At 52.9% G+C, this 25,551-nt stretch overlaps 1 long non-coding RNA gene across 1 annotated transcript; it reads right to left on the reverse strand.

Moving 5' to 3' along the window:
- Positions 1 to 3,489: 3,489 nt before the first annotated feature.
- On the reverse strand, positions 3,490 to 25,169 carry LOC128101361 (uncharacterized). Its single transcript, XR_008215076.1, has 4 exons — positions 25,001 to 25,169; positions 19,464 to 19,518; positions 18,722 to 18,787; positions 3,490 to 3,641 (listed from the first exon to the last, which is right to left on the reverse strand). It is a non-coding gene; the product is annotated as an uncharacterized LOC128101361 (long non-coding RNA).
- Between the last annotated feature and the right edge of the window lie 382 nt (positions 25,170 to 25,551).

Genomic DNA, 25,551 nt, shown 5'->3' on the forward strand with positions numbered 1-25,551 from the left:
ACAGCACTGTCAGGGAAGAACAGAGGTGTTGGAGGGAGCCTCTGGTCTGGGGGAGGGGGCCCCACAGACAGCAGACCGCTTTGGCCCCAGAGCCTGGAGGGACTTTTGAGTTTTATTCCAAGCACATGTGAGGGACAGGGATGTCAGCCTATGCAGTCACCTTTTCAAGCAAGGACAGCCACTCTTCCCCCGGCAGGTGATGACCTTGAAATATTCCACCCACAGAGTGCAGCCCCACCTCTTCATCACACACCAGCATATGCATGTGACACATACATGTATGTGTGATCCACCCCACACAAAACACCAACACATGCATGCAACACATGCACACAAACACATGCACGAAATATATGTACATGTACATATACACATAATACACAACACACCCAACAGATACACACGCATATGTATAACACACTCACACATACCCCCATGTATCACACACACACACACACACACACACACACACACGCACGCACACACATACACACACACACACACACACACACACACACACACACACACACACACACACACATACAGAGCAGCAGCAGCCTGGAGACAGGAGGGAAAGGTCAGAGGCCCAGGCCTGAGAAAGGCTCCCTCTTCTCTTTGGAGGAGCCACAAGTCTCAAGGGTACAGAAGTCCAGTAGCTGGCACTTCCTGGGGCATTGGGGTGCCTTGGTTCACATAGTCCCTTTTTAGAGACAGAATTCAAAAGGGCCAGAGAGAGGAGTTTACAGATGCAGGCATTGGCTTCCATCCCCAACACGGCCAAGAAAATGAAAGACATGTGTCCCCAGTCACAAAGGTAAGAAACCAGCTCCTGCCTGACCTCCCAGCCTGTGGCCAACTCAATGTCGACCGCCTCTCTGCCCTGTCTGTTCAGGCTCAAATCTCATGAACGCCCCTCTCCTCTGTTCGGGATTCCCAGGCCGGGTGGGGGCTTCTCCCTGCACCGAAGGCAGAGGGAGCCGGCTGAGTTGGGAGCTGAGCTGATACAGGGTTGAGGAGGTAACTGTACCTTGCTGCAAACTTGAGCTCTCCACTCAAAGAATGGAGAGAGCATCCTGAAGGTTCCTGTTTCCGTCTGAAGGAGGCTCCGTCACAGCCTGGGGGAAGGACCTGTGTGTAGCTGTCTGTGACCAGGTGCACCTGCTCTGAGTCCCAGTGACCGTGGAAGAACACCTTGCCCACACTAGTGCTGGGAGAGGTGACCTGTATGAAGTCGGAGTGAGGCCACAGTCCTGGTGTCCTTTGTGTTGCTATGATAAAGTACTCTGACCGAAGTCGACTAAGGGGAGGGAAAGGTTTGTTCAGCTTACAGTTCCAGATCTCTGTCCATCATCGAGAAGGTCAAAGCAGGAACTAATTAGAGGCAGGAACGAAGGCAGGCCCACTTACTGTTCCACAGAGCAGTTCCTCTGACTAAGAAACTCCCTTTACAGACAAAGAACTACAGCAGGAACCATGGAGGATGCTGCTAACTGGCTCTCAGCCTGGCTTATACTCAGCCAGCTTCCTTATACTTATAGGATCTAGGGATGGTGCCGCCCATAGTGGGCTGGACCCTCCTACATTAATAATCAAGAGAGTGTTCCACAGACATGCTCACAGGTCAGTCTGATGTAGAAATTCCTCAGCTGAGGCTCTCCTCTCAGATGACCCCAGGAGCTGTCAGGTTAACAGTTAAAGTTGAGTCAGTCACTTCTCACAGGACTCTGTGATGTGACACCCAGCTCAGAACCCACTGGCTTCTCAGAGATGGGGGCGGCCATGTTGCACCCCACCTGGCTGGGACAGGACCCCTTCACTTCTGCCCGCAGGCACTTTCTTCCTAGTGAAAGCCTGCCGTAAGGTTTTCTACTGTGGGTCTAGTGTGTATACCTCAGTGGCTTGCCCAGATAAGCTTCCAGCCTGCAGGGGCTTGTAGGCTACTGGTTAAGCCTATCTTATGAGGAAGCCAAAAGGGCAGGGGCTGCCAAGGCTGCCAGATGAATTACAAAATACCAAGTTTCATTGGAATTAGAGATTCTCAACACAATTCTGAGTATAAGCATCCCCCACTCAGTATGTGAGATTTATCCACTCCCACCCATCACTCGAGGTTTCTCTGAAATTCACACTTAACAAGGTATGTTTGCTTTCTTGTTTGATTGGGTTTGCCTTGGCTACGATCCTCCCGCCTCAGCCTCCCAAGGGTTGGGATTACAGGCTTGTGCCACCACATTGGACTTGGAACTTTGGTTTTTACTGGTAGTCTGGTAACTGTATGGAGTAGGTGTATGTACCTAGCACCTTCTATAGAAGTCCCTAAACTGAGGCCCATGCCCAGAGGATGATAGATCACTTAGGGTTGTCTCAGGATTATCTTGGGAAGGCTCTCTCTCTCTCTCTCTCTCTCTCTCTCTCTCTCTCTCGTGTGTGTGTGTGTGTGTGTGTGTGTGTGTGTGTACATGTTTATATGGGTATATGCACATTTTTGTAGGGGTCAGAGGTCAAGATCAGGCCTCTTCCTCCTCCACATCATGTTCCACCTTATGTTTTGAGACAGCTTCTCACTGAACCTGGAGCTCATGGGCTCTGCTGAACTAGCCAGCCAGTGACCTCTAGTGACCTGCCTGTCTGGGCCCTTGCAGAGCTAAAGTTATGCAAACTGCCTGTGGTTGTTTGAAAGAAAATGACCCCCAAAAGGAGTGGCACTATTAGGAGGTGTGGCTTTGTTGGGGTAGATATGACCTTGTTGGAGGAAATGTGTCACTGTGGAGGTGGTCACATGTATGCTCAAACTTTGCCCAGTGTCTCAGTTCACTTCCTATTGCCTACTGATCAAGATGTAGGACTCTCAGCAACTTCTCCAGCACCATGTCTGCCTGCACGCCACCATGTCCCACCATGATGATAATGGACTAAACCTCTGAAACTGTAAGCAGCCACCTCAATTAAATATTTCCTTTATAAGAGTTGCCATGGTCATGGTGTCTCCTCACAGTCACAGAAACCCTAGCTAAGATATGCCAAACCCGACTTGTCATAAGCTTGCTGTCTCCTCAGCCCCGACAAGATGCTCAGATCTGAAGCATGGGAAGGAAGAAAAAACGGATGTTACACCCTGTGAGAGAGAAGGATTGGGCAAGAGACAGGGCGGGGCGGGCACAGAGTCCCTAACATTGAAGGGGAGGGCACTGGCTAGGGCGGGGGTGGGGGGAGAATAGGGCTTCACAGAGGAGTAGATTTCAGCCTGGCTCTGAACACCGCAAGACAGCTAGGAGAAATGAGGTGACCCAGAGCACCCCAATTTGGGAAGAAAATGGCTTCTTTTTCCTGGCAACCCAGACAATACCCCCTGAGCTCTGTGCCCTGCTCCCCTGACAAGGGGTTTTGTTAAATGAGGAGACACACATTTCTGAGGAAAAACCAGGCTGCAAAGAGAGGCCGTGATGCCGGCCACTGAACTGGACCCTTTGGCTGTGCATTTGCCTGGTGCTCCACACGAGCAGGATAAATGCAGCCACTCTTTTCACATCTGCAGACAAACCCGACAGAAGCAGACATTCTCCCTTGCTTTGGTCTGAATGGATGGGGACTCCCAAACTCCTCTGGCAATTCAGTCTCCAGGTGTTGTAAGAAGGTGGAACCTAGGGTGTTTAGAGGTGGAGACACAGTTAATATTCAACAAGCCAGGAGGAAGGAAAGCCTGGTGCCTTTTCAAGGAAAGAGAACAGACACACAAACACACTCACACTCTTTACCTCTCACCAAAGGACACTGAACTAACTACCTTGGGACTCTGCCCCGATGCAGTCCTTTGAGCTTGCTCCTCCAGAACCTGAACAAAAACAAAAGCCCACCTCTTCTTTATAAAGCTGTCTGCCTCTGGTAGTCCATTACAGTAAAACAAACGAAAAGACTTGCATTATTTATTTATTTATTTATTTATTTAGGATACTTCATTGAATTAGTGAATGAACTAATGAATGAGTGGATGAGGCTATTAAGAATCCATCCAGAGCCGGGCGGTGGTGGCTCACGCCTTTAATCCCAGCACCCGGGAGACAGAGCCAGGCGGATCTCTGTGAGTTCGAGGCCAGCCTGGGCTACCAAGTGAGTTCCAGGAAAGGCGCAAAGCTACACAGAGAAACCCTGTCTCGAAAAACCAAAAAAAAAAAAAATCCATCCAGAAACTGTTGGCTCCACACCGAGAGGTTCATAAAGCAAGGAGGAAACTCAACATTTCCTGGTCCTGTGGGAGGCACCACCCTTGCCCATGATCACTGGAGATCACGAGATCACGGTGCCTCTGCTGCCTGCCCCCTCCAGAGTCTGCCTGGCCCCTTCCTGAGCGCAGTAGGAGTGATCAGCTTGACACTCCAGCCCAGGGGAGTCTGAGGAGGGCGAGACATCTTCTGAGGCAAACAGATGCTGGGGTTCGCAGTGCGTCCCAGGGCAAGCAGCTTGCCCTCGCCAGCCTGACCTTCTCATCTAACACAGGAAGGCGGGTTGCAGCCAACAGTGAACAGCATCCATTTGCTCACAAAGGTTTCTGGAGAATGCCCCCTAGCAGACACCCCAGCCGATGTGTGGGTGGCGTCACAGAGAGAATGTCTTGGGATTCCCGGCTCACGTGTTCCCACAGATTTGGTCAGGTGGAAAGCAGCACCCTGTAAGAAAACCCCAGAGAGTGCTCAGGGGGGCTCCGCAGAAGAGGGGGCCATGGGCTGGGAGTGTGTTTGGTGTGGTAGAATGCTTGCCCATGCTGCACAAGACTCATGTTCCATTCCCACTTCAGCGAAAACTGGAAATGCTGGAATGTACCGGTCATGCCAGCACTCAGGAGGATCGGAAGTTCAAGGTCATCTTTGGTTAACGCATCAAGTTCTAGGTTAGCCTGGGCTATGTGAGACTGTCCTCCACCATCACCGCTGCACACTCACATCTGCCCACACCCTTCCCTTCTAAGCAAGACTCACCATCCCCTGAACTTCCTGGTTACACGAGTTTGGTAGGTAGAGATCACTTGTGTTCTGTGAGCCTCACCTTCCTGACCGACAGCGTTAGTGTCACATCAGTCCCCCATGGTACAGTGGGGATGGGCACTTAAGTGTGTAAAGACACACTTAGCCCCAGCCACAGGCTCACAGGGGTCACCCTGATGTTCGTGCTGTACTCAGATGTGGATCTTTCAAGCTGCCGCACCTGGCCTGGACCGGTGGCGGACAAAAGATCCCCTCCACGGCCTCCTACCCATCCTGTTACTGGATTCATAATTTTTTTTCCACCTAATAAACTATCCAGACATGAGCTTTATGTGGCCACAGTCAAGAGGAAAACTGAATCTCAAGCCATAAATGGAAGGTAAAAGAAATAAATTGCAGTTAAAATAAACATGTTATTCAAGTCTCTTGAGTTGTTGTTGCCCACGACAGTTTTTGATAGGATGAGCTGGGGAGGTACACCTCCATACCTCAGGGAGCCCGAGGACTGAGGGGAAATGGACAACCCTTCTGAGGGTGTGAGTCTGAGGGACTCCTAAAGTCCCTGGCCACACTGAGGGAACTTTGATCACATAGGAGCACCCCCAGGCTGGGACCAGACTCATTACCTCCCAGCCACGAGGCGGCATGACAGATACGGATGTTTAAACCCTGGGGAACGCGGCCTGGCCCACGGACTCTTCAGCCTTCTGCTCCTGGCACGATTGTCTGTTCTCTGTAAGTGCTCATACTTTTCCCAAGGCTCCCCACCTGCCACACCACAGCCAATCCTGCCCACCTCCACCAGCCCGCAGTGACCTCACTTATGACTGCAGTGTTCCCAAGCAACGTTCAGGGATGGTGCTCCCAGAGCCTAGCACAAGGCACTGAGGAGGGAGATGAGGGCCACACCCAATGCCCCCAACCCATCCTCCTGGCTGGTGAGGTGGCTGGCAGGATGGGGGTGGGGAATTATTGGCGCTCGCCACCCAGCCTGAAGACCTGAGCTTGATTCCAGGAACCCACATGGTGGAAGGAGAGAATTGATTCCTACAGGTTGTCTTCAAACTCCACACACTCATGCACAATAAACAAATAAAATAAGATGCCTTCACAGAGCAGCTGAGTCAGATCCAGTCAGCCCCCATGCTATGCAATTTCTTTATTTAAAATGCAATCATTTCACTCAGAAAGGAATGTGTGAAATAAAACAGGCGGGCTCAAAGAAGAGAGCGGCTTACTGGGGATCCGGATGGTCCCTGAGGACCCTCTCAGACAGGCCAGCTGGGATGAAGTGCAGATTCCCCATCACAAAGACCTGCAAGCCTGTCCTGAATCACCACACAGTGGTCCTCCCACCCTCGGCCAGCAGGCTATACCATGGGCACAGACACACAGGCTGGTGGCATGTGTTGTGTATCCCACAGGGCAGTGAGTCTGTTTACATGGGCCCCAGACTGGCCATGACCCGTTGAGCCCATCCTTGGACTATCATCCTTGGGGGTCAGGCAAGCAGTGTGGACATGCTGATCAGACCCAGGGTTCTCAGATCCCCCCACCCAGAGTGTAATGAACCCTAGGTGGGGAGAAGGTGGCTTACAGTTAGGGGTCCCATATCAGCCTGGCAGAGGGTCTCACAGGATCTCACCAGAAGGTGAAATAGGAGACAAGGCCACCCCTTTACAGTCCAGAGCAGGGCCTGGCCAACTGCCCAGGCAGCCTCAGGCATGCGTGTAGATCCCCTCACCACACACATTGCATAAGGTCCTAGCATCTTACCCCCAGGAGACTTGGAGTGAGGGAGTAGGAGAAGAGGGGGTTGGCTAGAGCAGGTCCCTACCCCATGTGGCTTCCTTGATTCCTTGGTCTGAGACCCCAGGCCACAAACAGGCGAAAGAAACAAGACCACCCCATCCCCACCCCAATCCCCCATGTCCTGCTCCCAAAGGGCTCTCAGAGCCTGAAAAACAAAGTGATCAGCAGGAAACACAGATGGACAGATGGACTCAGAAGGACTTTTTCCACAATGTGAAGCCCTGGCACTAACAGGAGCCAGGGAAGGGAGCAGGGAGCTGGTGTAGGACACCCAAACTCTGGGGTCAGGGGAAGGAGCAGGGAGCTGGTGTAGGACACCCAAATTCTGGGGTCAGCGACAGGGAGCTGGTGTAGGACATCCAGACTCTGGGGTCAGGGGAAGGGGACAGGGAGCTGGTGTAGGACATCCAGACTCTGGGGTCAGGGGAAGGAGCAGGGAGCTGGTGTAGGACACCCAGACTCTGGGGCCAGGGGAAGGAGCTGGTGTAGGACATCCAGACTCTGGGGTCAGGGGAAGGGGACAGGGAGCTGGTGTAGGACACCCAGACTCTGGGGTCAGGGACAGGGAGCTGGTGTAGGACATCCAGACTCTGGGGTCAGGGGAAGGGGACAGGGAGCTGGTGTAGGACACCCAGACCCTGGGGTCAGGGGAAGGAGCAGGGAGCTGGTGTAGGACACCCAGACTCTGGGGTCAGGGACAGGGAGCTGGTGTAGGACACCCAGACCCCGGGGTCAGGGACAGGGAGCTGATATAGGACATCCAGACTGGGGCCAGGCTCGGCTCTCTCTTTCCCAGAGTCTCTGCACTGAGGGCCTGATCCAGCAGTCACCAAGCATAGGTTTTCCATGACTCTGTTGACAGTGTTCAGTGCCCAGGCACTAACCTGGGATATGTGCTGCCCATGGCCACTAGTGAACACTGTGGGCACATGAGTATGCCAGGAGTCACACACACACACACACACACACACACACACACACACACACACACACACCAGACATTCTTTTCTTCTTTTGAAGAAAGAGTCTCACATAGTCTAGGTTAGCCTTAAACTCACTATGTAGCTGAAGATAGCCCTGGTTTGTTTGTTTTGTGTGTGCCTCTTTGACCCACTGTATAACCCTGGGTGAATGTCTAGACCTCTCTGGGTCTGCTTTCCCTTCTGTAAGAGAGGACAATTCAGGATGCCTTTAAGCCCAGCACTCAGGAGGCAGAGGCAAGCAGATCTCTGTGAGTTCCAGGCCAGCCTGGTCTACACTGGCCTGGAAGCCACAGCTGTCAGGATCACTCCTGGCAGAAGACCCACTGTCTCCCTGGGTCCCCCCAATACACCCCATGCAGGTGTGTAACACGTAATATAGTAGTCCTGCTGGGGCGGAGTGCGAAGGTGCTGATGATGGGTGGTGTCGGGGTGCAGGTGCTGATGGGTGGTGTCGGGGTGCAGGTGCTGATGGGTGGTGTCGGGGTGAACAGGCATGACCTGATGTCTTCACCCCTCAACTCTCTAATAATTAACCATAGTGTTTGCAGAGGGGACCAGCAGGAGCATGCGTGGCCCAGAGGCAGCCATAACGCTGAAGGCCTGTGGGTGATGGCTCCCGCTTGTCTTGCAAGGAAAACGTGCAGAGTCTCCTGTCTGCAGCAATTGCTGCTGCTTATGTAACCATGGGAATCTCACAAACTTCAGAAGCTTCATTTTCTGAGCCTAAGGAGCCTCCTCCTCCTCTAGGAGGTAAGGTTCCAATTCAGGGGACAGCTGCAGGCAGCAGGGCTGGGTGGGGTCAGAACAAAGCCATGAGAGCAGCACCTACAGTCGCAGGCCATGGACTCTTGGCAGCTGGGTCACCCACCAGGTTATTGGCACTGAGAGGATTTTCCCAGAGAGAACATGGAAGCTGCCAGGGGTCTAGCAGGGCCAGGGGTCTAGACTTAGCCCTGCCCCACCACATGACCTTTCCAGAGGTGTTGACTCAAGTGGGCTGACAGGATGTTGGAAGAGAGAAGAGCCTATGACCGTCTGGACTCCTCAGAGGAGCTGGGTTTGAATCCAGGGCCACTTCTCCCAGCCTGGACCAGTGTCTGCACCTTCCCTGAGCAGAGTGAGGAGTCTGAGGGGGCTGCTCCGGGTCACCTGCTCCGCCACCTGGGCTTCCTGGGACGGGGTTGGCCAGAAGAGGGTTCCGGTCAGGCTGAGGGCGGGGCCTCTGCGCTCCAGTGTCAGGGGAGGAGGAGGAGGAGAGGAATCTGACAGGGGCCAGGACAGCATGAGAAGATTCTGCAGGAATAGAGCCTGTCAGTCCCTGGGGCACCTGAGCTCCACCAACACACACACACACACACACACACATACACAGCCTGTCATTCCCTGGGGCACCTGACCTCCACCAACATACACAAACGCACACACACAAACACACACATACACACACACATACATACACACCCCACACATACACATAGCCTGTCAGTCCCTGGGGCACCTGAGCTCCACCAACACACACACACACACACACACACACACACACACACACACACACACACCCCACACATACACACAGCCTGTCAGTCCCTGGAGCCCCTGACTTCTACCAAAACAAACACACACACAAACACACACACACACACACACACACACACACACACATACACACACGCACACACCCCACACATACACACAGCCTGTCAGTCCCTGGAGCCCCTGACTTCTACCAAAACAAACACAAACACACACACACACACACACACACACACACACACACACACGCACGCACGTGCACGCACACACACGTACACACACACACGTACACCCCAGAAGCGCTGCAACAGGAACCACCCGCCCCGAGGCTGTACACCTGGAAGGTGGAGGCAGCCAGGTGCAGGCACAGGAGGCCGGGACAGGCAGGGTCGGGCTCCAGAGCAGGGTGGGGAGTGCCAAGGCTGCAGTCACTCATCTATGACGTACCCATCAAATACAGGCTGGCCTAAGTGCCAGTCACCACACCAGGGGAGATGATAAGACCAGACACAGCACAGCCCTGAAATGGGCTCAGCCAGGTAATGGGAGGGGGGCTGCAGTGGGGATCGATCTTCCTCTCTACCAGGGACAAGCTAGGGGGTTCCCAAGAGGCAAGAGCTGCCATCTTTTTAAAACTACTCTGTATGTTTCTTTTGTGTGTGTGTCAGATACAGGATGTGTGTACGTGTGTGCACGTGCCACAATGTGTATGTGTAGGTCAGAGGACTGCTCTGGGAGTTTTGCCTGAGGAAAACAAGACCGTGATGATTCCACTTACCCTGCAAGGAACAGGTCAGGGGTCAGCAGGTGGCAAGGACTCAGTCTGGAGCCTCACGTTAGACAGCCAGAGCCCTGTCTTGGGAAGGGCTGGGGCGTCTGTGGGCTGTGTGGCCAAGGTTGGGGTACTCAGTTTCAGGGATTGAAAGTCTTCCAGACACAAGGCAAGCAGGGCAAAAGAGGGTGAGGCCCTCCCTGTGGCGATGCCAGGTGAACAGGAGGAAGGAGAAGCCGCTCTGAGAAGCTAGCTTCGAGGGTCTTGATGAATTGGCTGGTGCTGACACCCCCCTAAGAGCTGTTTGGGTGGAATGGCCAGGGCGGGAGTGGAGGGGGACAGTGGGCAGAGAGTTCTCCCGGTGGGGTGGCCAGAAACGTGGGCTGAGCTGGGAGTGACTGTGGAGTCTAGGGGTGATGCTGTAGCCTGTTTGCTGTGTGCAGTGACCCAGGGAGGGGCCTGCTCGCGGGAAGTGAGGCTGTGCTGAAGGCTTAGGAGGGGTCCAAGGAGCTGGCCAGGTCCCATTGCACAGAGGGGACATCCATTGTCTCCTGCTTGTCTGTTGGCGGGTACTTGGACGTTTCTAACTTAAGGTCCTTAGGAACCACGCTGCTATGAGCATGGAGAGACGAGGATGTCTTTGTGACCCAGATTTCAGTTTCTTTAAGGATATGCCCTGAAGGAGGTGTGTGAAATCGTGTATTGTGGTGACAAAATGCCTGACCGGGCGACTTAAGGGAGGGAATTTATTTGGACTGTGGCTTGAGAAGTTTAGTTCATCATGGTGGCAGGAAACAGAAAGGGGAGAGAAGAGGAGAGAGGGAGGGAGGGAGGGAGGGAGGGAGGGAGGGAGGGAGGGAGGGAAGAGGAGAGAGAGGGAGACTATGCCAGCTGGCTTTCCAGTATTTTACTTATTCCATCTGGGGTCCCAGCTTGCTATAAGGGTCTTGCCCCATGCTTGATCCCCTCTGGAATCATGCTCACAGGCACAGCTCCGCATCTCTGTCTCCCCCGCGCTGGGATGACAAAGGCATGTGCCACCACACCTGGCTTTGTACCTGGGCACTGAGGATCAAACTTGGATCTTAACGCTTCTGTAGCAACAACCGTGCCATCTCCTTGGTTTTTAAAAAATTATTTTGTGTGTGTGCGCATGTGCGTGCGTGCGTGCATGCGTGTGTGTACAAGTGTATATGCATGGACACGCTGCCGTACGTGTGCGGTGGTCAGAGGATTTGCTTTTCTCCTTTCACCTTGGGGGTTTTGTGGGGGTTTTGCAGCAGGGTCTCTCTTGTTTCTGCTGTGCTGTGTACTCTGGGCTGGCAGGGCCGTGGGCTTCTGCCGCTGCTCTCCCTACCTTCCATCTTGCTCTAGGGGTGCTGGGATGACACCACCATGCCTGGCCCCACACCCAGCTTTATGTGGGTTCCAGGGATCTCTCGGCAGGCAAAGAGAGGACATTCCACATAGGAAGGGCAGCTTGAGAGGAACAGAACCTGGAAGGTGCTGACCAGGGGCAGAGGCAGCCAGCAGTTCTCTGAGCAGGAGCAGGAGTAGTTGGATATGAGGCTGGAAACAGCTGGGTGAGGCTGCCATGAAGGGCCCTGGACAACTGGAGAGGGGGCAGAGCCCCTGCAGGGCTGAGAGCGGAGCACAAGGACCACAGCAGGACATGGGCTAATCATCACAGGGACACAGTGTCTGGAAAGGAAGAATGGAGTTTGGAGAGCCGGGTTAGAGACACTCAGAAGAGTGTCTGGAAGAAAAGAGGCTCCCATCCACTACCTCCTGTGACTGTGAAGCTCTGTCACATGTCACCCGAGGCTAAGCAAGGGTCTCCAGCCCCTCGCTGTGCCTGGTCAGGTACACATGTGGACCCCAGTGCCGAGATGAGGAAACCAAGACCCAGAGAGTAGAACTCCCCCAGTCCTCAAAGCCATGCGATGGCAGAGCTGAGATGCGAAGCCCGGCCCGTTTCCCTTGATCCCAGGAGCACTTATGGAGCACCTACTGTATGCCAGTCCTCCCCCGGGGGGCCAGGGTGACTTCATAGATGTTGCTCTCAGTGCTGCTCTGCATTGTTGAAATAGTGCTCAGCCTCCAAGCTGCTCCAGACAAGATGCCTCAGGGTCACTCACCAGGGCGTGGAGAACGTGGACGGCAGCTGGCTGAGCCGCGGGAGCTCTCCCCCACGCCTCCCACCACTACCTTCAATGAAACCTTAGCTTCAAGGCTTTCTGCCCTATGAAGAGCTGAGAGACAGATAACCCCCCTGGCCACAGTTAGGGAAGCCAAAGGCGGGGACAAAAGGAGCCTTTTGGGGACAGCAAGGAGGCATAGAAGACCCTCAGAGGGCAGGACTAGAGAGGGAAGGAAGCTGCAGGTCAGACGTGAGGAACCTGGGGGTTTAAAGCTGGGATTATGGATTGAACTACATCCTCATAGGAGCCAGGGACATGGCATGGTTGGCAAAGCACTCTCCTTACAAGTGTGAGGACCCAGAATCATGTAGAAAAGAAAGTTGGGCAGAGGAACACATGCCTATGATCCAAGAGAGTTGGATGGTGTGGTAGTTTGAATGTAATTGGCCCCCAGAAGCTCATAGGGTGTGGCATTATTAGGAGGTGTGGCTTTGTGTGATTAAGTGTGATCTTATTGGAGGAAGTGTGTCACTGTGGAGGTGGGCTTTGAGTTCTCATATATGCTCAAGCCACACCCAGTGTCTCAGTTCATTTCCTGTTGCCTGCACAAGATGTACAACTCTCAGCTACCTCTCCAGCACCATGTCTGCCTGCACACTGCCATGTCCCAATGTAGTCTGAAGTTTTCCTGTGTCCTGCCTGGCCCACAGTTGGGACAAATCTCTCCCACTCACATCCCAAAGTTGCTTAGTCCCAAGTAAACACACAGAGGCTTATATTATTTATAACTGCTCGGCCATTAGCTCAGGCTTATTACTGACTAGCTCTTACACTTAAATTAACCCATAATTCTTATCTGTGTTTAGCCACATGGCTTGGTACCTTTTCTCAGTTGTGCCTTGTCATCTTGCTTCCTGTGTCTGGTTGGCGACTCCTGACTCTGCCCCTCCTCTTCCCAGCATCCTCTTAGTTTGCTCATCCAGCTTATACTTCCTGCCTGGCTACTGGCCAATCAGCATTTTATTAAACCAGTGTAAAAAAAAGCATTATCCCACAGCATCCCACCATGATGAAAATGGATTGAACCTCTGAATTGTAAGCCACCTAATTAAATGTTTTCCTTTATAGGAGTTGTCATGGTCATGGGTCTCTTCGCAGCATTAGAAAGCCTAGCTAAGACAAGCAGGCATCAGAGATAGGCGGAGTCCCAGAACTAGCAGACCAACTTTAACTTATTTGGTAGCGTTCCAAGCCAATGAGAGATTGTGTCTCTAACAACGGGTAGAAAGAGCTGAAGAGTAAGACCCAAGATTGCCCTCTGACCCCTGCACGTGTGTACAGTGTATGCACGCACACACTTGTTCATGCACCACACACAAGAAAGATATAGTTGAGGCTTTATCCCTAGTACCCATAAGTGTGACCTTATTAATTCAGAAATGGGGTGTAGCTAGAGTTTTCCTGCCTGGCCCACAGTCAGGACAAATCTTTGTCACCTGCCAGTCCCACAACCGCTCAGACCCGACCAAGTAAACACAGAGACTTATATTGGTTACAAACTGTATGGCCGTGGCAGGCTTCTTACTAACTGTTCTTACAGATTAAATTAATCCATTTCCATTAATCTATACCTTGCCACATGGCTCGTGGCTTACCGGCATCTTCACATGCTGTTTCTCATCATGGCGGCTGGCAGTGTCTCTCTGACTCAGCCTTCCACTTCCCAGCTTTATTCTCCTCCTTGTCCCGCCTACACTTCCTGCCTAGCCAATGGCCAATCAGTGTTTTATTTATTGACTAATTAGCAACACATTTGCCATACAGAACATTCCACAGCAATGGGGTCTTTTCTGGGTGTGGTGGCGCACACCTTTAGTCCCAGCACTCTGGAGGCAGAGGCAGATGGATCTCAGTGAGTCTGAGGCCAGCCTGGTCTACATGACAAGTTCCAGGCCAGACAAGGCAACATAGTGAGACTCCCCATAAAAATAAATAAACTGAGGGGCTGTTTGAGAAGGCTACATAGTGAAACCCCATAAAAATAAGTAAATGGGGGGGCGGTTGTGGATATGCTTAAGTAGGTATCTTTATGAGGCTTTGAGGGTTCCTAGGCCTGTTGACACCTTGACTTCTGACCTCTGTGAGGAAGAACATTCTTGCTGTATTAAAGACCAGTTGTATTAAAGACCAGTTGTCCAACACCTCATTTCTGTAGCTTCAAGTGGTAGTGGAACTGGTAAGGGGCTCCAATAGAATTGGGGCAAAGCAAGGGTCAGCAACGCACCAGAAAACACATGAGAAGGACTGGGGATGTAGCCCAAAGCAGAACAGACGCCTAGCATGCAGGAGCCGTGCCTGCTACCCCAGCACTTGGGAGATAAAGACAGGAAGGTTGGGAGTTCAAAGTCATCTTCAGCTACATAGTGGATGTGAAGTCAAACACAACAGGAGGGGAATTCACATCAGAAAGAGACCACGTGCCTCTGGGCAGGACAGATCTCTCTAATACCCTAGTCTTTAGGACAGCCGCCACAAGCAGAGGTGAGGCTGAGGCTGGCAACTGAGGTGGGCTGACCACTTTCTCATGGGGATATTTGTGGGCAGAGGTATTTCTCATGAGGCACTGTTGGTAGAAGCAAATTGTGGGAACTACCTACAGTGGGTTGTGCGGGGCTGTAAGTGGGGTGCAGGGCTTCAGTGCACCCCTGGAGCTCTGCCACCGAGCTGTCTGAGGGCAAGGGAAAGACTGTGACAAATGAACGAACGCTAAGTAGCAGGACGAACAACAAAAGCCAGCCTGAGAGGCTGTGTATAGCATGACGCAGAAGGGACATTGCTGGGGGAGTTCTCTCAACTCAGAGTTCAAAGGATCGACACACTTAGAGGGTCAGTCCTCCCTTCAGACACTGTGGGGCGGCAGGGCATGGGCGGGTCCGCTCTGCTGGAGTCCTGTGGTTACTTCCCGCGGGAGTGGAGGCGGGGTGGAGGAACCCACACATGACACGGGACAGGACAGCAACTGGTCTTTAATACAGTAAGGACACACTTCCTGACAGTTCTAGAGGACAGAGGTCAGAGGTCAAAGTGTCAGCAGGCCTAGGATCCCTCAAAACCTCATAAATCTTTTGAGCTGTGCCCCAGAAGAGGGTGACTTCACTCTCTCCCACATCCCATTGGTGAGAGCTCAGTCACGTGCTGCTCTCTTCGCAAGGAAGGCTGGGAAATGTAGTCCAGCTGTTTGCAAGACTCCCAGAGACAGGAGATCTGCTGATGGGCAGCTCCACCTGCCAGAGATTTCTCTTTGGGCAGTGGGTTCATAAGCATTGAGAAATTTTCATAATTATATTTCTTTGAATTTTCCAAATGTCCTGAAATAACCATCAGTCCTTTACAAAGAGAAAAATAAACGGGACTTTAAAAATGAACAGAATAGCCTTCAAGCGCGTGCTGTGTGTGTGTGTGTGTGTGTGTGTGTGTCTGTGTGTGTGTGTGTGCGTGTGCACCTGTCCACATGTGTGCATGTGTCATGAAGGTTAGATGTTGAAGTTGGGTGTCTTCGTTTATTGTCTTCCATCTTATTTTTGGAGACAATGTCTCTCACTGAACCGCACAGATGGACTAGACCTGCTGACCAGTAAGCATCCAGGACCGGGCTGTCTCCAGGCACCAACATGGGGATTGCAGGCCTGCACCATCACACCCTACTTTTTACGTGGCTGCTGAGAATCCAAATTCAGGTCCTCACATTAGCATAGCAGGACTTACCAACAGGGCCATCTCCCCAGACCCTGGACAGGCTTCTGATAGCCCAGTCCTGGGGTCAGACCTGCAGGTCACACGATGGACAGCAGAAGCTCATTCCATCTCAGTCTGTCCAGGCGATTTCAACAAATGCCGTAGATCACTGGGTGTATAAACAGCCAGAGCAAGACTGGGACTATAGCTCAGTGGCAAAGTGCTTGCTTGGCATATGGGAGGTTCTGAGTTCGATTCCCAGCACCAGGAAAAACAGAGAAAGCAAAAGCACTGAGCCTTATTTCTCACAGCTGTCCAGACTCCAGCCAGGAGTGGTGAGCTCCATGCCTCACGAGTGGGTTTCTCTGCCTCACAGACAGTTCCTTCTCACTGCATCCTTGTGGTAGATGGATATATTAGCTCCAGGCCTCCTTCGGAAGGTCTCTAGATAGGGCTGGGGTGGAGCTCAAGGCAGAGCACCTGCTTAGCATGTGCAAGGCCCTGGGTACCACCCCAGCATCAACAAAAATAATAAGGACAATAAGGCCATTTGTGGGCCCCACCCTCTGCCTTCATCATCTTCCACAGGCTCCATCTATCAGCACCACCCTCTAGAGCAGTGGTTCTCAACCCTCCTAATGCTGCAACCCTTTAGTACAGTTGCTCATGCTGTGGTGACCCCCCCCACCATAAAATTATTATTATTTTTTTCCGGAGCTGAGGACCGAACCTAGGGCCTTGCACTTGCTGAGTAAGCGCTCTACCACTGAGCTAAATCCCCAACCCCCCCAAAATTATTTTCATTGCTACTTCATAACTGTAATTTTGCTTCTGTATGAGTCCTAATGTAAATATCTGTGTTTTCCGATGGTCTTAGGTGACCCCTGTGAAAGGGTCATTTGACCCCCAAAGAGGTCTTGACCCACAGGTTGAGGGCCACTGCTCTAGAGGTTTCAACAGTGGGGGTGGGGCACACAAGCGTTCAGAGTCTTCTCATTTCATCAACAAGATGAAACCCAGGGCTGAGGATGCAGCACAGTGGCAGAGGGTTGGACCGGAGTGCGTGAAGCCCGGAGTTCCTTCCCAGCCTGGTACCCAAGTGTGGGATCTCAGTGCTCAGGAGGTGGAGGCAAGAGAATCAGGAATTCCAGGTCATTTTCAGCTACACAGCAAGTTTGAGGCCAGCCTAGACCACATGAGACTCTGTCTGAAACATAAATTAAATAAATAAGCAAATAAAATGGAAGATAAAAATAGGGGATGGCAGGATGCCTCAGTGGATAAAAACACCTGCTGCAGAAACCTGATGACCTGAGTTTGATTCCTCTATCTCATAGTGGAAGGAGAGAGCCAACTTCCCCGTGTTATCTTCTGGCCTCCACACAAATGCTGCTCACACACATGTGTACACACACACACAGAGAGATAGTAAACAAAGTAAAAATAAAAGACATCACAGAGCCTTCCGGAGAATTAAGGGAGAATATGCGCTCAGCATGCAGCAGCCTTGGCCATCCCCACACTCTTCCTGTCCTCCTCCTCTCTGTCTTGCGCTCTTCCTGGGAGGCCCTTCTGTGCCTCCTCCCAGCTCCTCAGACCAGGCCCCACTCACTCTGCTGAGGTTCCTGCTTCCTATTTCACAGAGACAGACAATAGGGAGAACATGCCCCACCCTCCTGCCCTCTCCTCCAGGACTCTTCCTGCCTCTCAAATAGCATCTAGGCGCTTCCTCAGAGGTACTCCCGCCCTGCTCCCATCAGCCCCGCGTAGGCTTTCTCCTCTAACCAGAGCATCATCTCGGATGATGTGTCAGGGCAGCCCCAGCATCACCATCTTCCAAGTCCTCTCTCTGCTCCCTCCATTTTGCTGCCCAGCAGTATCATCTACCTGCTACCTCTGTGGCTTCTCCTCTGACTCCCCCAGGTGCAGACTGGCGACTCCACACAGGCTTCCTCCATGCCCTCCTCCCATATCACTCATGCCAAGGTCAACAGTGACCTGTCATTTGGGGACCCAAAACTCAGACTCCATCCTCCACGGCCCAGGGCAGCCCCGAGCCAAGGCCACCACTCTCTTCTTCGTATCAGAAACGCTGGACCACTTCACCCAACGTCACTGCCTCTCCCACAACTCCTTTGTCAGTTCCTTCGAGCATCCATGACCTTAACACTAGAATCCCCAGATTCATCCTCAGGTTCTGCTCTGCACTGAATCGTGTCCTTAAAAGAAATGTCCAGGAATATTACTCAGCCTTTATAAAGGTCGTTTTGTTCCGTGAAACATCATAAATGAACCTTAAGAACATTTTGCAAAGTGAAATAAGCTAGACACACTGAAGGACAGGTGTCATTATATGCTCCCTAGTGCCATCAGAGTCAGACAAAAAGCAGATGGGGGGTTTCCAAGAAGCTGGGGAATGGGGAGGCCATGTTTAATAGGTCTTGGGAAACTGACAGCTGTGACAGCAATGGAATGTGCTCACTGCCTCTGAGAACTACAAGCTGGAGAGCCACTAATATGAGAAACTTTGCTCATTCCCTGGTGTCCTCATTTTATTTTCCTGTTGCTATGACAAAACACTCCGGCATGCCAATTCTCCGTGTGGCAGATCCCTTTAATCCCAGCACTCAGGAGAGGCAGAGGCAGGAGGATCTCTGTGAGCTCCAGGCCAGCCAGGGCTGCACAGTGAGAGCCTGTCTCGAACAAGCAAACAAAAATAACCATGACAGAAGCAACTCAAAGGACCAAGGGTTTATTTTGGCTCACCATTTGGGGTACAGTCCATCATGGCGGGGAGGGCAAGGCACCAGGAACTTGAAGGTCACATGGAATCTGTAATCAAGAAACACAGAGATAAGTGTATGCTAGTGCTGTTTGCTCCCTCTGTTTTATATAGTCGAGGATCCCCTGACCTAGGGAGTGGTCCTACCCACAATCGAGATGGGTCTCCTCACATCGGTTAACTAATCAAGACAATCCCCCAGGGGCCAGGCCAGAGGCCCATCTCTAGACTGTCAGGTTGACCACGCCACGGCTGGTCTAGCGCCGGCTGTCTTTACCCCATCCCACAGGTCCCAATCTTACCTCAGGCCACCGCTAACTAACCTTCCTGTCTCTGTCCCCGTCTGTAAAGGGAAGACTCTAACGGCCACCACCTCCTTCTCACCGAAAATGAGGTACGACCCTCTGTGCCCAGCAGAAGCTGTGTGTAAGCAGGTTGTTTCTCCAAGTGCCTGCCCTCCCACAGCCGTGGTAGTGGGAGGCCCACCAGGTACAGCAATGTTATTATGTGTGGGTCACGATGGCGACACCACAGTCCAGCTTCTGCTTTTGAAGTGTCTGAGTGTCTCCCACGGCCTCCTGAGAGCTCTTCCTCCAGAACCCAGAGCTTGGAGTCTCTGCCCTCCTTTGCCTTGATCTCAGTGGCCGCTAAGCCACGCCCTAGGACTCTGGGTTCCTGGGAAGCCTCCCTGGGGCCCAGTCCTGTTTCTGAGATCCTATGACTTACATGGAGGGGTGGAGCGGGGAGGGCTCCTATAATGATGTGGCACAAGTCCAGCCACCTGCAGGGGTGAGAAGAAGCCAGAGTGAGGGTCACCGGAGACTGAGAAAGCTCCAAAGGTTCAGACCCCGGGAGCCAAGAACTCCACCAGCTTCGTCATCCTCCGCCTCTTCCTCTCCCGTGGGCACTGGATGATTTTGAGATGAGAGGGTGAAGGTGGTCCCGAAGACACAGACATAGCCCCTTGGCTGTGAGCAGACAGATTCCTCACATTGTCCCACCGGCCGGACATTACAGAGAAGGCCTGGATGCAGCAAGGAGAGCCAATGTTCCTTAGGACACAGGGAAAGTCAGTAGCTGAAGCCGTTATGCAGTCCCCTGGCCTCACACCCATCCCTTTGTCCACTGAGCATTGTGGAGAGGATACAGGAGGCTGGAGAGATGGCTCAGTGGTTAAGAGCACTTGCTGCTTTTGCAGAGGACCTGGGTTTGGTTCTCTACACCCACATGGCAGTTCACAACCACCTGTAACTCGAGTTCCAGAGAATCTAACACCCTCTTCTGTCCTCTGAGGGCACCAGACATCCGTGTGGTACACAGACATATATGCGGGCACATACTCATAAAATAGAAAAAGAAAACTTAAAAAACCACCAAGAATCTGTCATGATGTTCAAGCCACAGTGTAGTGACATGTGCCAACGAAACCTCCCACCCACCAGAGAGAACAGCACTACTAACCCTGCTTGTTTGAAAAGTGGGCGATAGGAAACAACCTGTGACTCTAAAGGCTGCAGGCAGGGAGGAGGGAGGGCCCCACTCAAGACATCTCCGGGCCGTGTCTCCCTAGAGCCAGAGGCCCCATGGGACTGCCAGCCCCCGGCTCTTCAGACCTCTGTCCTCTGTTCCAGGAATCAAATGAGATGAGAAGCATGTGGAAAATCATGGATGGAGCCTCACACTCAGTGAACAGGATCGCTTTTCTTTCTTTTTATAATTTTCATTTTAAAATTCAGCAATCCTTGATAAAGTTGGAGGGGAGTACATGTGCATATCGCAGACCCTGTGTGGAAGCCAGAGAGCAACACGCGAGAGCGGTTTCTCTCCTTGCACCCTGTGTGCTCCAGAGACTGACACCAGGTCCTCGGGCTTGGCAGCAAGCACCTTTATCCACTGAACCATCTTTCTATTTGATAAAACACACATAACACAAAAGTGACTGTTTGAGCCTCATTGAGCCTGCGGTTCAAGGTGTTTAATCCACACTTGACTTTTGAAAACTGAACCTCCTGCCTGCACATCCTGCCTGGGCAGGCCCAGGGCGGGGTGAGGATGACAATCGCCCCGCTGAACAATGAAGAGGAGGAAACAGGAAGGGTCAGGAAGGAAGCAGGACTGGGGAAGAGCATGCAGGAACTGGCTTCCCAGTGGCCTGCCCAGCCCCACCCGAGTCCGGACCAGTCTCAGCCTCCTCCAGGAAGGGCCACCTTGCCTCACCTGGCGACAACAGCTGTGGCCAGCTCCCATCACCCCTCCCTCCAGCAGGAGCCACGAGGAACTTCCCTGGCCTCCAGCCTATTCCTGAAGAGCCCAGGGTCCTCATCCACAAAGCGGGGAGCGGGTGAGAGGTGGACTCCCGAGGCCGTTCTGAGGACATACGTGAAGCAAGCTAGGAGCTAACACTCGGCACCGGGTGGCTTCGGTGCCAGCAGCTGCGGGTGCTGTCACTGCTGTTACTCTGGCATGCTGTCCTGTCAAGGGACAGGCTCTTGCACCTTCATGCTGCATGCCCAGTGGGTCCCCTCAGCATCCCTAGACTGAGTCCTTGAGCTTCCGTACATGGTCACAGGTTTCCAGTGGATCTGGGTGGGACCAGCTCATGATGGGCTCTGAGGTCAAACAAGCAAGACACTGCCCAGCCTGCAGAACTCTCAAGGACAAGAGGAGACAGGCAAGGTCTCTGTGACAGGTCAATAAATAATAAGCACATTTAGGTGCTGGGGAAGGACAATGGAGGAGGACCAGGTCAGGGCCAGCGGGATGAATGAAGGGGGCGGACAGAAAGGTCCGGGGTGGAACCATCAGGCACAGGCCGGGAGGGGGCAAACATCCTGGGGTAGACAGAAAACAGGAAGTGATTTTGAATTCACGGCAAAGGTACAAAGTAAGAGAGGGGAGGATCTTGGGGAGCTAAATGGATGGGGCAGATCAAGGTTTGCGGGTGTCCGAGTGGCATTTAGGCTCTCCTTCCGGTGGCTGGGGCTGTGGAAGGGGCTGAATGCATGCTTTAGAGTGCTGGCCCTGGGGTCTGTGGTCAGAGGAGACATGAACTGGGCTGGTACCACTGCAGGCTTCTTGGAAGAAAGGCATGGACGAGAAAGAGACTGGGAGAGGGGAGGGGGAGGTGTCCAGAGGTGAATGGTCAGCAGAACAATGCCCCCAACCTAACTGCTAGAGCACAGAAATGGCTTGTTTCACGGCACAGAACTTCCGAGGCAGCTCATCCCCCGTGAGGTGGAGATTATTCTAGATTATCCGAGTAAGCCAGAGTAATTGAAGGCTCTAAAATGTGGAAGCAGGCATCCGAAGGCCAACACCAGAGGAGGCCTACTGCGGGGCCTGAAACTGGAAGGGGCCAGTGGGTGGGCTTTCTGTTTGGAAAAAGGCAAGAAAGCTGACCCTTCCAACACACGCACACACATACACAGAGAGAGCAAGAGAGCCTGCAGAAGGAACCCAGTGCATGCACACACACAGCCTGCAGAAGGTACCCAATGCACACACACACACACACACACACACACACACACACACACAGAGCCTGCAGAAGGAACCCAGTGTGCGCGCACACACACATACATACACACACACACACGCACACACACACACAGCCTGCAGAAGGAACACAGTGCACACACACACACACACACACACACAGCCTGCAGAAGGAACACAGTGCGCACACACACACACACACACACACACACACACACACACAGCCTGCAGAAGGAACCCAGTGTGCGCGCACACACACATACATACACACACACACACGCACACACACACACAGCCTGCAGAAGGAACCCAGTGTGCGCGCACACACACATACATACACACACACACACGCACACACACACACAGCCTGCAGAAGGAACACAGTGCACACACACACACACACACACACACACACACACAGCCTGCAGAAGGTACCCAGTGCTGCCACACAATTTGAATTCAGTCAGATTTGACCTCTGACTTGTAGAACTCTGTTGTTTTATGACACTAAATTTGGAGCGATTTGTTATGGTAGCCTAAGGAACCGACACCACAGGTGATGAGGTGGGGGTTAGCTGAAGAAAGAGGGTCTCCAAGTTGGGGGCCGGAAAGACATGCGACTAACCGTGAGGGGCTGCAAGAGGAGGAATGGGAGCGTGAGAGGACACAAGTCCGTGGCCCACAGCGCTGGGCCCAGAGCCCAGGAGCGCCTGTGGGAGAGGACGCGGGATGGCGCTAAGAGCGGCAGAGGATGGATGGACCGTGGAGGTCGTGGTGAGAGGTTCCCCACAACTGCTTAGACCTCGTTGTTCAAGTATGGAAACAACCACACCGGTAAAGCTTTCCCTACTAGAGCTAGCCAGGCAAAAACAACGGACTTTGAACCTCAAGGGTTGAAGTCAAGGTGGGATGAGATGCCCAGGGCCGGGAGATGCACACGGGGATACTGAGTGTTCGTAGATGCTCGCCTACGGGGTCTGGCTCTGATCCTTTCCCACCTCACTCTCTCATTAACTCTTCTCTTTTGTTTAATTCCCTCTTCAAAATAAAAAGAGGGAGAGAGGAGGTGTCCAGCAGGTGGGAGGTGTGCGGCTCCCAGCCTCTCCGCCTGGCTTCGTCTCTCCACCGAGCTTCGTCCCCCACCGTCTCCCCGGCCTTTGTCTGACTCCCGCGCTACCGCGCACATGGTCCCCTGTCAAATTCCGGGCGGCTCCGTGGGACACGTGTCGGGAAGCCAGCAGCGCTGCAGGCCCCCGAGTAACCATGGAAACGGAGGCCAATGGGAGGCCCGCGCTGCCCGCGGGGGCGGAGCCTATAGCGGGCGTCGGAGTGGGGCGTGGCCAGGGGCTAATGGGCGGGATTTGGGTGTGGTTTGTGAGTCATTCAAAAGAGGATGGAGCCTGTGGCAGTCCGCAGTGCAGAGGACGCCCACCAGGCTGAGTCCTGAACCACGTGGTTTTGATGACATCTTTTTTGGTACTGGGAATTGCTTTGCCTATAAACTCTAAGGTTAAGATTCAAGAATTCTACAGAACCGGACTCCATGCCACCAGCCACCCTAAGCCAGGGACTTGGTTGACAGTAAACCAGGTTGGTGTGAGGCTCCCAGCCTGGCACTAGAAACAACCCATGGCAGATGCTCTTCCCTCCAGGAAGTAGCTACTCATTCTGGGTCAGGGAGCCCATCTCCTCTGGAAGGGGGAAGGTCCTGGGACTCTGACCTCTAACTCCATTGCCCAGGAAGGAATCCAAAGCTGGGCTCGGTATGCCTGTCAACAAAGTGGGAAGAGAACCTGCCAATCAATGCAATCTGTTCCTGTTCCAACAGTCAGGCTGGAGGCCTGGAGGTGGATGCACAGATGAGCATCTCAGTTCAGGGAATGAATGTGCTCAGAGTTGGGAGCCAGGACAGGACAGGTGTGGGTATCACTGCCCATCAGTCAGGGATCTATGATAGCATTTTTGCCTCTGGGTCAAAAATGTAACTGGATCTAAAACAAGGTCAGATAGATTCTTCCCCGCCCTGGCTTCTAAGGAAGCCCAAGAACGCTCAGTGGCAGGAGCCGACCATAGACTGCACAGGAGGGAGCTGGAGTCTGGTAAGCTAGGTCCAGCACAGGACAAACATCCTCTAGGCAGGTGCTTCTGTTAGCTGTGACCTGTCACTTCCATGAAGAAGTGGGAAGACCCATCCACTCATCCATCCACCCACTCGCCCATCCATCATCCAGCCAGCCAAGTTTTCTGCAGGTCAGCTGTATGCTGGACTCCCTGCTAAGAACTAGGCTGCAAAGGTGACCAAAGAAGTTGCTGTCTTCGAGAAGTCACTGTCTGGCCAGGGAGACAGACATTAACGAAATAACCATGCAAACAAACACACACCCTCAAACACCCATGAATACCCTGGAAGGGAAGAACAGCAGCTACAGCAATCAGCAAGATGGAGGCCAGGGAGGGAGCCAGGGAGGGAGCCAGGGAGGGAGCCAGGGAGGCCTCTCCGGGGAGGTGACACCCATGAAGAGGCCCCTACAAACTGCAGGCGACCGCAGTGGGCAGGAGGGGGGTGAGAGTGGGGGGTGGTGAAAAGCCCTGAGTTTATCGCAGGCATCTGGGAGCCTGGAATCCGAAGCTCAGCGCTGTGCATGGTGAGGGAGACTTTGTAGCCCAGAGGCCAGCAAGGACATGAATCAGCAGGCAACAGGCAGCAATCTGGATTCCAGAAAACGGCCTCCAGATCAGCCTGCAGAGAGGTAGACGAAAATGCTCACCCACAGCCGCTTTCTCCCTGCCGTCCCCTGGCTGGGGCAGGTAACTCAGAGTGATCTCACCATCTTCCACCTCTTCCCTTGAAGAGACACAGAATGCCCTGGAATCAGAAATGAGTTTCAGGGCTGGGGAGACGGCTGCTAGGAAAGTGCTTGCCTTGCAAGCCTGAGACATGAGTCCTCCAGAGCCCATCTGTTAGGAAGCCAGTGATGGTGTGGGCTCGGAATCCCAGCCCTGGGAAGAGAGGGGCAGGAGGAACCCTGGAGCTCACTAGCCATCTACCTAGCTGAATCAGCAAGCCCAGGCCAATGAGAGAGCTGCCTCAAAAACCAAAGGAACTCCTGAGGAACAACACCTAAGTGTGCTCCTTGGACTCCGCATGGACCCACACACACTTAAATATGTGTACACACACAAAGACATACTCTCCCCCCAAAGGTGTATGGAGCCTGAGGAACAACACTTAGGGTTGTCCTCTAATCTCCACACATGTACCTGTGCACATACACATGTGTACCTCACACACATGAACACACACACAAGGAATTTTAGT

Source organism: Peromyscus californicus, unplaced genomic scaffold, assembly GCF_007827085.1.
Source record: "Peromyscus californicus insignis strain IS unplaced genomic scaffold, ASM782708v3 Scaffold_7__1_contigs__length_154581171, whole genome shotgun sequence".
In the NCBI taxonomy this organism is placed as follows: Eukaryota; Metazoa; Chordata; class Mammalia; order Rodentia; family Cricetidae; genus Peromyscus; species Peromyscus californicus.